Source organism: Cavia porcellus, unplaced genomic scaffold, assembly GCF_034190915.1.
Source record: "Cavia porcellus strain 051 isolate PalLab524CR breed Dunkin Hartley unplaced genomic scaffold, mCavPor4.1 scaffold_14, whole genome shotgun sequence".
Taxonomy (NCBI): domain Eukaryota; kingdom Metazoa; phylum Chordata; class Mammalia; order Rodentia; family Caviidae; genus Cavia; species Cavia porcellus.
This window is the reverse complement of record NW_026947497.1, coordinates 44,026,962-44,036,626: the sequence shown is the minus strand read 5'-3', so window position 1 is coordinate 44,036,626 and position 9,665 is coordinate 44,026,962. Positions and strand designations below refer to the sequence as shown.

The following is a 9,665-nucleotide window of genomic DNA, read 5'->3' as shown; positions in this document are numbered from 1 at the left end:
CTGGTACTTGTTACCAGGTCAAAGGCCTTGCCTATGCAAATATATAATCTCCTTAAGGTATCAGTATGACCCCTCCCCTCATTCTTTCCCTTGTGTTTTCTCATCCTTTTTTCTTAAAGGTATTTATTGTCATTTGTGGCACCAATAGATAGGTGAGCACCGTAGTTCCATGTCACTTTGTAAAGTGCAGAGTTGTTGTTGGGAAATCATTACCCAGTGGGGTACTATCCTGTGACTTGGTCAGACTATGGAATGCAAATAAAGACATGGATATCATGTCTGTGCTGAGGTCATGTAGCCTCTGCTGGACATTTCCTGTGCTCTTTCCTTTTCCTATGTGTAGTTTTTTGCTTCAGAATTTTGATCACCATACTTTACTTCTTGGCCTATTTTGCTCCATGTAACATTTAATCGATTTTTACTGCTATACTTTGTAACCCATTTTATTGTGAATAAACTATCTTACATCCTTTAACTTTTCTTTCCTGCCCTTATTTATGTTCATTGCCAACCATATGTCATGGAGAATTTTAGGCAGATTTTCATTACACATTAACAGGACCAAAAAAAAAAAAAAAGAAAGAAATTTTAAAATAAATAAAACTTACTTAGTGTCCTCATGTGCTCTTTAATTTAGTTTTTATAGTTTTTCATCAGAGTTACTGTTCTGTAGTTACAATACCTGCTCAAAGCTCTTATCCATTTCTCCATTATTGGAAAACAAAATCCAAGCTCTTTAGTTTGACGTCAGCAGCTAAGGTGGGCTGTGAGAGAATTTAGCTGTCCAGGAGAGGACTGAACAGCAAACCAGAAGTGAGAGTTAGCCTTTCAACATGTATCATGTTGGAGGAAGTGACCAACTCCGAGTTCCATTTCTCCTCACAGGATGGCATACCTGCAAGTGGATGCATCAGTACAGATACTGAGATCACCTCACTGTCTGGGGACCCTGAAACTAAGGCTCAGGCAGTGTTGTGGATCTTGCAGTGGGTGGGAGAGTATGAGGGGTGGGGCAGCTTTGGGATAGACTGAGTCAGAGGATATGATCAAGAGAAACGTGCTTTAAGGTTTTTTTCTGTCCTTCAGTAAAGAAACTTTGTCAGAAGTGTCTGAAAAATGCTTCAGCCCAAGGCTGCACATAAAGGGACCTACAGCAGGAATGAAGTCATCAGGGCTCAGCAGGTAAATGTGCAAAGAGCTGGAGTGGCCACAGGGCCCTGAGACCCCAACTACAACTCCCTCCCAAAGTTGCAAAGAGTTGGCTGTACATCAAGTCTGGTATGAGGAGAGTAGCTTTCTCCTGCAAGACCTGCCATAGAGCATTTGGTGAGGCCTGGAAAAGTATTACGCATATGTTTTTAACCAGGAGCCAAACTCCAAGATGATTCCTCATGTCCCAGCACCTTCCTGTTCAGTGGACTCTTCTTTGACCACTTGTTTTATACTCTCTAAAAATTCTGGACACAGTTAACCTTAGCCTATACTCAATTGCATCTTTCTGATTTAGCTTTTGTTAAAGGAAAGACTCTTTTCCTGAGGAAGAATTTTTTTCCTTTTTCTAATTGTCCTGGTTAACGTCTATCAGTAGCTTCAGTCAACTTATGGCCAGCAAGCCCTTCTGTTACTTTGGATAATGCCCTCCTTCTATGTTGCTAAGGCACTTTTTGCATATGTTATAACTGTCTCTTCATATATCTGTTTCTGTCCATACAATGTGAGATCTTTGAGAATGACTTTTTAATATCAAGCAATGCTGAATCTCCGGTCCTGATAGAGTTCCTTTTGCAGCAATGGTATTCAAATAGTCTTTTCTAATTAAGTGACTGAGTGTATAAGTAAAATATAAGCTTATTAGTTTGTAATTCTTGGTCTATTAAAGTATGGCCTGAGCTTATGTTTCATATTTCATTTCTTACTGGACCAACTAAACAAGACTGCTTCCAATTTTCTGGCTTCTATTCATTTACTTATGCTGTCTGAAAAGCCTGTTATGCCACCATCTTTGTGTATCAATTCAAACTTGATCCTTTCTATGGATCTTTTTCTAAAATCTCTTCACTCCAAAGCCTTTCTTGACTCCTTTCAAAGAAAAGTAAACATTCCTTTCTTTGAATTTCTGTAATTTCAGGTTTTAGTTTTCTTATTGTATGCCATATAAATGTATTTGTTTATTCTATCCAATCTATTAGGGTGTAAATACCTTGAGATTAGAGACCATATTGCCCTTATACCAATATGTTATAGCATCTTGATCAGTGCTTTCTAAATAGGAGTGGATACTTAAAAGGTATTCTTAAATGAATAAAAAAAAACAAGATTGGTAACTGTGAACAAGCAAAAATGAACTGTAGCAAAGAGAAACAGAAAAATAAATCATTTCAGAATGTGAATAATTGCCTGAAAATTGAAAGTAGTAGAAAGTTTCTAGGAGGTGACAGCAACTATTTCAGAGAACTGGCTTCCAACTGTCTTAAAAACCTGGAAGTGAAACATAGTAAGTCTGTTTTCCCACGTGAATAAGGAGCACATACATTTTACTAATGCTTTAATTTATCTAGATTTGCAGGCATAGTTTGTATACATATTTTTTCTTTTATGCTAGTTAAAATCAGCTATTTGTTCTCAGCATTTCCTGAAAGTTTCAGGTAAAGACAGGAAGTGTTATGCTAGATTGTTGCTCCATATAAGCCTTTACATTTTTTTAAAATATAAAAATACTATATGGGTTATACTTCTTTGCTTTTACTTTCATTTCCTACTACTTGAAAAATTGCTTTAAGAACAACAAAAAATGTAGGATAGGGTCTAATTTTGAGAGAAATAGGGGCTCCAAGCACCAAAGCACTGATTTTTAGATTACTTTGTTTAAATGTTTAATGGGGCATCTAGTTATTCTAGATTTGAGGCAAGTGATAGTTTTAACAGAAATATGTAGTGAATGTTATATAGTTCAGGTAGTCAGATATGAATGCTGTCCATAAAACTTTTTGATTTCATTCAAACCTTTCAGTTTACAAAAGAAAAGCTTAAACTCAATACCAGTATAGCAAACTGTCATAATGAGTATATTAATCGGCCTAATATAAACATCAGAGTGATGTGACACTCTACAAGATGGGAAATACCTGTGTGAACTGCACATCTAATAAGAGATTAGTATATAGACTATATAAGGAACTCCAGAGGTACAATAGCAATAAAAGATATGACTAAACATGGGCAGTGGACATAACAAATGGGTAGTAGGCCTATGTAGATATTTCTCAAAAGATGACCTGCAATTGAAGCTGGCATGGTGGTTCACACTTGTTATCCCAGCTACTTGGGGGACTGAGGCAGGATAATTGCAAATTTGAGGCCAGCCTGGGCAGCACAGTGAGACCTTGACTCAAAATAGAATAAACTTTTTAAATAAAACAAAAAATATAACTGTCCAATAGTTATATGAAAAAATGTTGTACAACTACAATAAGACACCACCTCAACCCAGTAAGAATGATTGTTTTTGAAAAGATTAAACACATAGTAAGTGCTAGTGAAGATGTGGGTGAGAAAGAACCTTTGATATTGCTGGTTGGCAGGAATGTAAATTAGCACTGGCATTATGAAAAAGAATATCCATTCCCCTCTCCCAAGTTTGAATATACAAATACCATGTAATCAAGCAATCCTAATGCTAAATAGCTGGATATTTATCCAGAGGAAGTGAAAGAAGTAAGACCCACATTGTCATGTTTATTGAAGTACTATTCACGGTAGAGAAAGAATAGAAACAGCCTTACTATCCATAAATTGATGAATGGATGAATAGAATGTTATATATGTGTCTTAGTTATTTTTTTCATTGCTGAGTCCTAAATCTCAAATAAATTTATTGAACTCTAATTTTATTCCTGTTTTGAGTTTACTGAAAAGATAAAGATGCCATTTGCCTCAAATGAATGCAGTTTAAGCAAGTGTGACTGTGAAGATTTTCTTACGCTGCATGCCTGATCATATTGCGGTGTGGAAAACCAAACTGCATCCCCAGTGAAATGTCATTCTGCAGTTATGAAGAATAGAAAGTATCAAGGACTAGAATGTAGCTCAGTTGTGGCAACTACAAGTTGTAGATTCAATTCCCAACATGGAAAAAACAAAAAACAAGCAAATAAAAAAATTCATTCTATATATAACATGGGCAGACCTCAAAAATATGCTAAGTGAAGTAAATCCATCCCAAAATTCTACATGCTTTATGACTCTGTTAATATAAAATGCCCGGAATAGGTTACTATGTAAAGAAAGTAAGTGTGTTCCCAGGGGCAGGAGGAAGGAGTGGTGAGGAGTGATTGGTAATGGTTATGAAGTTTTTTGATGAGACAATATTGGAGTATTCTAAAGCTAGGTGATGATAATGATTGTACAACTCCATATATTAAAAAGCATTGTATGCTTCAAACAGTTGAGCTTTATTGTAAATAAATTGTCTCATAAAGTTTTGAAAAACAAAATATATTCACAAAAGTTCTCTTCATTCTTCCATTTCCTGAACACATTTAAGCAGGATTAAATTGGTATCGATTTCCACTCGGAAAGTCTGGAAAGTGCCTTGGAAAGTCTGTTCCTTTGTCTTTGTTGGTGCCATTTTGTTTTGGGTCCTCCATTATCTTAGTGGTTGTGAAGAAGTTACTGGCCTTCCTTTCTGCTTTTGTATTCTACTCATCCTTGTGTGCAGTTTTTAAAACATTAGCATTTCCTACATTTTATCTTCCCCTTTCTCGCAACTTTTAAAATATGCTTTTCTGTGAGTTTAGCACAATGCTTGACTCAGTCAGTATCATTTAATTTTTCACGGATAAATGTCTGAATGCAATGACGCTGAAGGCTGATTAACCTTCAAGTTTTGTGAATGTACTGCAGGTCTCTCTTTCAATTCCCAGAGTTTTCTTACTTATTGGGAAGAAGTACCTGTCCAGATGTTATTAGACAGTGAAGACATAGTTATCTTCCCAATGACACCTACTTAACCTATGAGTTTTTCACATAAATAGCATCTTTATTCATTCATTTCCCTTTTGTCTCAAGTTCATATATCCCTTTTCTCTCGACTCATATAGAAGGTCTCATGAAGTCTTATCTGTTCCGTATATGATATCTCACAAATATCAACCTCTAGGTACTGCCCACATTGCCTTAAGCCAGGGTTCTTATATTGCTGCCACATAACACAGAAGGCTGACCATAGCATATTAATCATTTGTTGGAGAAGTATGGCATTGTCTGTGTTGACTCGTAAGATTTGAAGGTAACTACTTTAGTTAACTTTACAAGCCTTTTGGAAAACTGAATCTGTTTCCTATGATAGCTCTTTCCATTTTGAGGCTGCCTTGTGCAAGCCATAGTTTTCTTAAATGAACTGCTTTAGGTAAAGGGTCTATTATAGTTTGAGTCTGGATATCCCCCCAAAGCCTAATGCAGTCAGTGAGGTGGGCTTCTGGAGATTGTGAATGACTCATGGTCCAATGCTGGGATTATGGATGTAACCTGTGTACAATATAAGGGACAGAAAGATTTTTATCTCCATGCTCCTCCCTTTTTGCTTTTGTTTCTTTTGCTATCTTCTCCCACCATGAACTGTGGCCGTCTGCCATGTGCCACTTTGCCTTGGACGCAGCTGATTATGAACTGAAACCTCCACAAATTGTGAGGTAAGTAAACCTTTCCTTCCTCAACTGTGGGTGTTGGGTATTTTATCTCAGCAATGAGAGAAAGTAACCAAGGCAGAGTCTTTTTATGTTTCCGTACCTTCAGCCCTGCTGTTTCTTCATTTTGTAATGCCTTACTGTTTATTCAGCAGACTCCTGTTTATCATTTAAATCTTTGATTAAAAGTCGTCTATTCATTCTTTAATCAATTCTTTATTAAGTGCCTGCTTTGTAACAGTTACTATGCTTGGTCAGTGAATTTGATACACAACTTACATTGAAATTTTAATGAAATACTCAATCCTTTGAGGCAGGATTAATTAGTATTTTGGTCATAGTTATATTAGTAAGCCAGTAAGATGTAGAAGAAATGCCATTGCAATGAAAAACTCATGGATTCTAAAGTTCATGGCCACTTATTATTTATTCCAATGACTAAAATTTAATTTCTTCATCTTTAAAATGATAACAGTTTTTTTAATCATGGCAAAGTTATTGAAGCTTGATGAAAATATATCATAAAAGAACAGTGTCTATCATAGAGTAGCATAAAGCAAAATATGTTTTAATATATTTTAGATTAAATAATTTTGTTTCTAAGTCCATCATTAAATTTTCTCTAGTTATGTTTTATTAGAGTTATAACTGACAGTATAACTAACTAGATTTTGACTTTCATTAAACTTTTAATTTACTTACTGTTTGATAAACAAGTTAATTTGGAAATAGAAATAGTAGTCAGGGAAATCTTGCGTAATAGTTAAGTAATTCACTTGGTTGCAAAATTATTTTTATGAAGTAAGTATCCTAAGTATAATCAGTTAAAGAGAGGTGCTAGATTGCTTTATGAAGTAAATAGAAGCATATACTGAGTAGTTCCATGTAGAAATTCTTTACGTAAAATATGATCTTACATAAATACAGCAGATACTATTATAGTGTCTCAGATCACATTGGATTTCCATGTCAAGCCTCAGTAAGGAAGAATTCTGCTTTAGAAAATGTCTTCTCTGCTGGAATGCACACAATTCAAGGCTTTTTGTTTTAGTTCTAGTTTTTCTTTGTCCTTTTCATTAAGGCAGCACAGTGCATAGATCACCTGCATTTGACTTATGGCTGGTACTTGGTAAGCAGAGATTTTAGTTAATATTTTTGCTATCTATCTGCATGAAGGCAATGTAGATTTCAGTTTTGTGATATAAAGCATTTTCCCATATTGTATGATACCCTGCAGTACCTGAACATTATTTCACTAAGATTTATACAGAAAGTGAAACCCTTCTAGAACTTAAGCACTTTTATCTTCAAGCTGACAGCGCTGTGAAAATGTTTACTGCTTTTAAGGGGTCACCATTTATTTAAATTGTAGCTAATGTCTACCATGAATTTTTAATCTAAAAAAAGAAAGTAAATGCTTCCCAGATTAAAGAGTTTTAAAAAACTAATAATATAAAAATTTAAGAACAAAATACGATGTGTTAAAATTTTCCAGGATTTAGAACTCTGCTTTAGGTAGAAGAATTTATTACTGACTTCTGTTAAAGGTCATCAAAATTTATCAGGTATTGTCACAGGAAAGTGGGTAAGATGGAAAATGGAAAATTTTTCTAATATGATTGCATTGTGACAGGTTTTCTTTTTTAAAACTAGCATTCTTTTATTGATAAAGATACAAGTTACAGTAAACTTAACATAAAACCAAATGAGATGACAGATATATGTATCTGACTCATTTGATAATAGACATCAGTTCACTGTGGTTCTAGAATAATTGGGATATTTAGTTACCTATTCATTAATTAACATTGTTCTGGAAAATATCCTGCTTTAATAAAACAATATCCAGAAAGTGATCTACCTTAGCAATGCAATGTGCACTTTTAATGGCTTTATTTCAATAAATGTTACTTTCTTGAATCTGTTTATTGAATTTTGACTTGTTTTTGACAGTCATATTTCTTCTTGATCTGACCACTTCTGCCTGCAGCCTGACTACTGAGAGGCTTTTTCTATTTTCTGTGCAGTTTCTGAGTTTAGATTGAACTCTAGGAGAGAAACAAAGGTCGAGCTTTGTATGAGGAAGAAGAAGAAGTAGCTGTGCATGTCGCAAGGCACTGTGAGCTCTGTTTATCTGACTCAGGACTCATCCTTTACACAGCTGCACTGTGACCAGTGACCTCTGGAATTGTGCAGCTTAAAAGCTGTGCCATGCTTCTCTGTTCTGCCACCATACTTTTTCTGAATTATTACTAATTTTCATACTGTCTTCTTCATGAAATCAAGGATAACATCTTAATAATTCTTCTATCAGTAGTAGTTGGTACAAAGTAAATATTTGTTATTAGAAAATATTTTACCATTCTGTTAGAATATTCACTGTGTACTATGCTAATTGTCTAATCAGCTCGCCATACTTTTTCTGAAGAAAACAAAACCTCTTATGATTTACATGTAAGAATTAATAATCAGATTATTTATAGTTATCCCATAAAACTGTTGGAGAAAAAATGTGAATCTTATATTAGTTACTGATTCTGCTTTAATGCATCAGACTTTTCCACAGATTCTCATTTGGAAGATTCTTCATGGTTTGGCTGATCAAATCACTAAACACATGGGGCCTGGGAAGACATTAAACAGCCCACCTTCTGCTACTACTTCCATTCAACATTTTGTAATGTGTTGGTTGTGTTCTTATAGCACAGAGAATATTTATTCCACTTGTTAAAATGGCATTGTTTTGGGATTTTTTCTTTCTTATTTTTCATTGTTTTGAGGCAGAGTTTGGCTAGGTTTCAGACTGGCCTTGAACTTGTGATCTTCCTGCTTCAGCCTCCCAGGAAGTGAAATTGAGATTACAGGCATGTGCCATCATGCCCACCTTGTGGTGCTGTTTATACTGTATTTATAAAATTACAAAAATGCAAAGGTCTTCTAATAAATAGAAAGATAAGATAATTAAATGACTTAGAAAAGTCTATTAATTCTCACTGTAATTCTAACATTAGGATTTGAAATTAGGACAAAAAATGGAAAAGCAAAAATAAAAGAAACCTAGAAAGAAAAGTTAGAACATTTAACTTCAGTGCTGCCACAACTATTTATTTACTTTTATTGATTTAGTTTTTGTTTTTTGAGACATGGTATCAGTACATAGTTTAGGCTGGTCCTGAACTCACTAAGTAACCCAGGTTGACCTTGAACTTGTAGCAGTCTTTCTGCCTCAACTTCCAAGGTGCAGGCATGTGCCGCCACACCTGACAATTTTTAAAATATGTTTATACCCATTTTGTCACATTTTTAGTACTTAACTATTTTATTCTAAAAACAGAAACAAGAATATCATCTTTATAGAGAAAATATTATGTCTTCTGAAGGAAAATATAAAATTTCCAGATCTCATACAACCCAGACCAGTAGCGTTAATTTGAGTCCTATTGGGATCTTACTGGAAATGGATTTAGATAAAGTCTGCGACAATGATGTCATAAAGTATTAATATGATTCTTTTGGATAGACACAAATATATGAAAGTGTAGGTGTAGCTGGGCATGGTGGTACCTTTTTTATAATCCCAGCACTTGGGAGGTTGAGTCAACAGGATTGCCACAGGTCCAAGGCCAGTTTGAACTACATAGCAAAACCATGTCTCAACCTTCCCCTTAAAAAAAGTATAGGTGTATAGTGATTGAGCCTTACATTTCTAAATTTTGAGGATAAGTGATTTCTGTCTACCATGCTTGTGTTTTGTCAGCAGTCTGCTTCTGAATATTTGTAGTGTCTTTTTATTTTTCTGGCCATTACATGGCAGCTGCTATAGACATAGATAAGCTCCTCTTGGCCTTTATGAAGAGGGGTGTTCAGTGTGCTCAGTTTGCCGTTTTTGTTGCCTTCTTTTCCTTAGAAGAGTCTTCTGGGGTAGGCAGAGATGACTCTTAAGAGTGTATGTATGTTGTTAGAGGGAGTAGAATTAGGGAG

At 35.0% G+C, this 9,665-nt stretch overlaps 1 protein-coding gene across 6 annotated transcripts in view; it reads left to right on the top strand.

The window, feature by feature from the left end:
• Lrba (LPS responsive beige-like anchor protein) overlaps nt 1-9,665 on the top strand; it is a 662,281-nt gene that overhangs the window by 363,714 nt on the left and 288,902 nt on the right. The window lies entirely within an intron of this gene.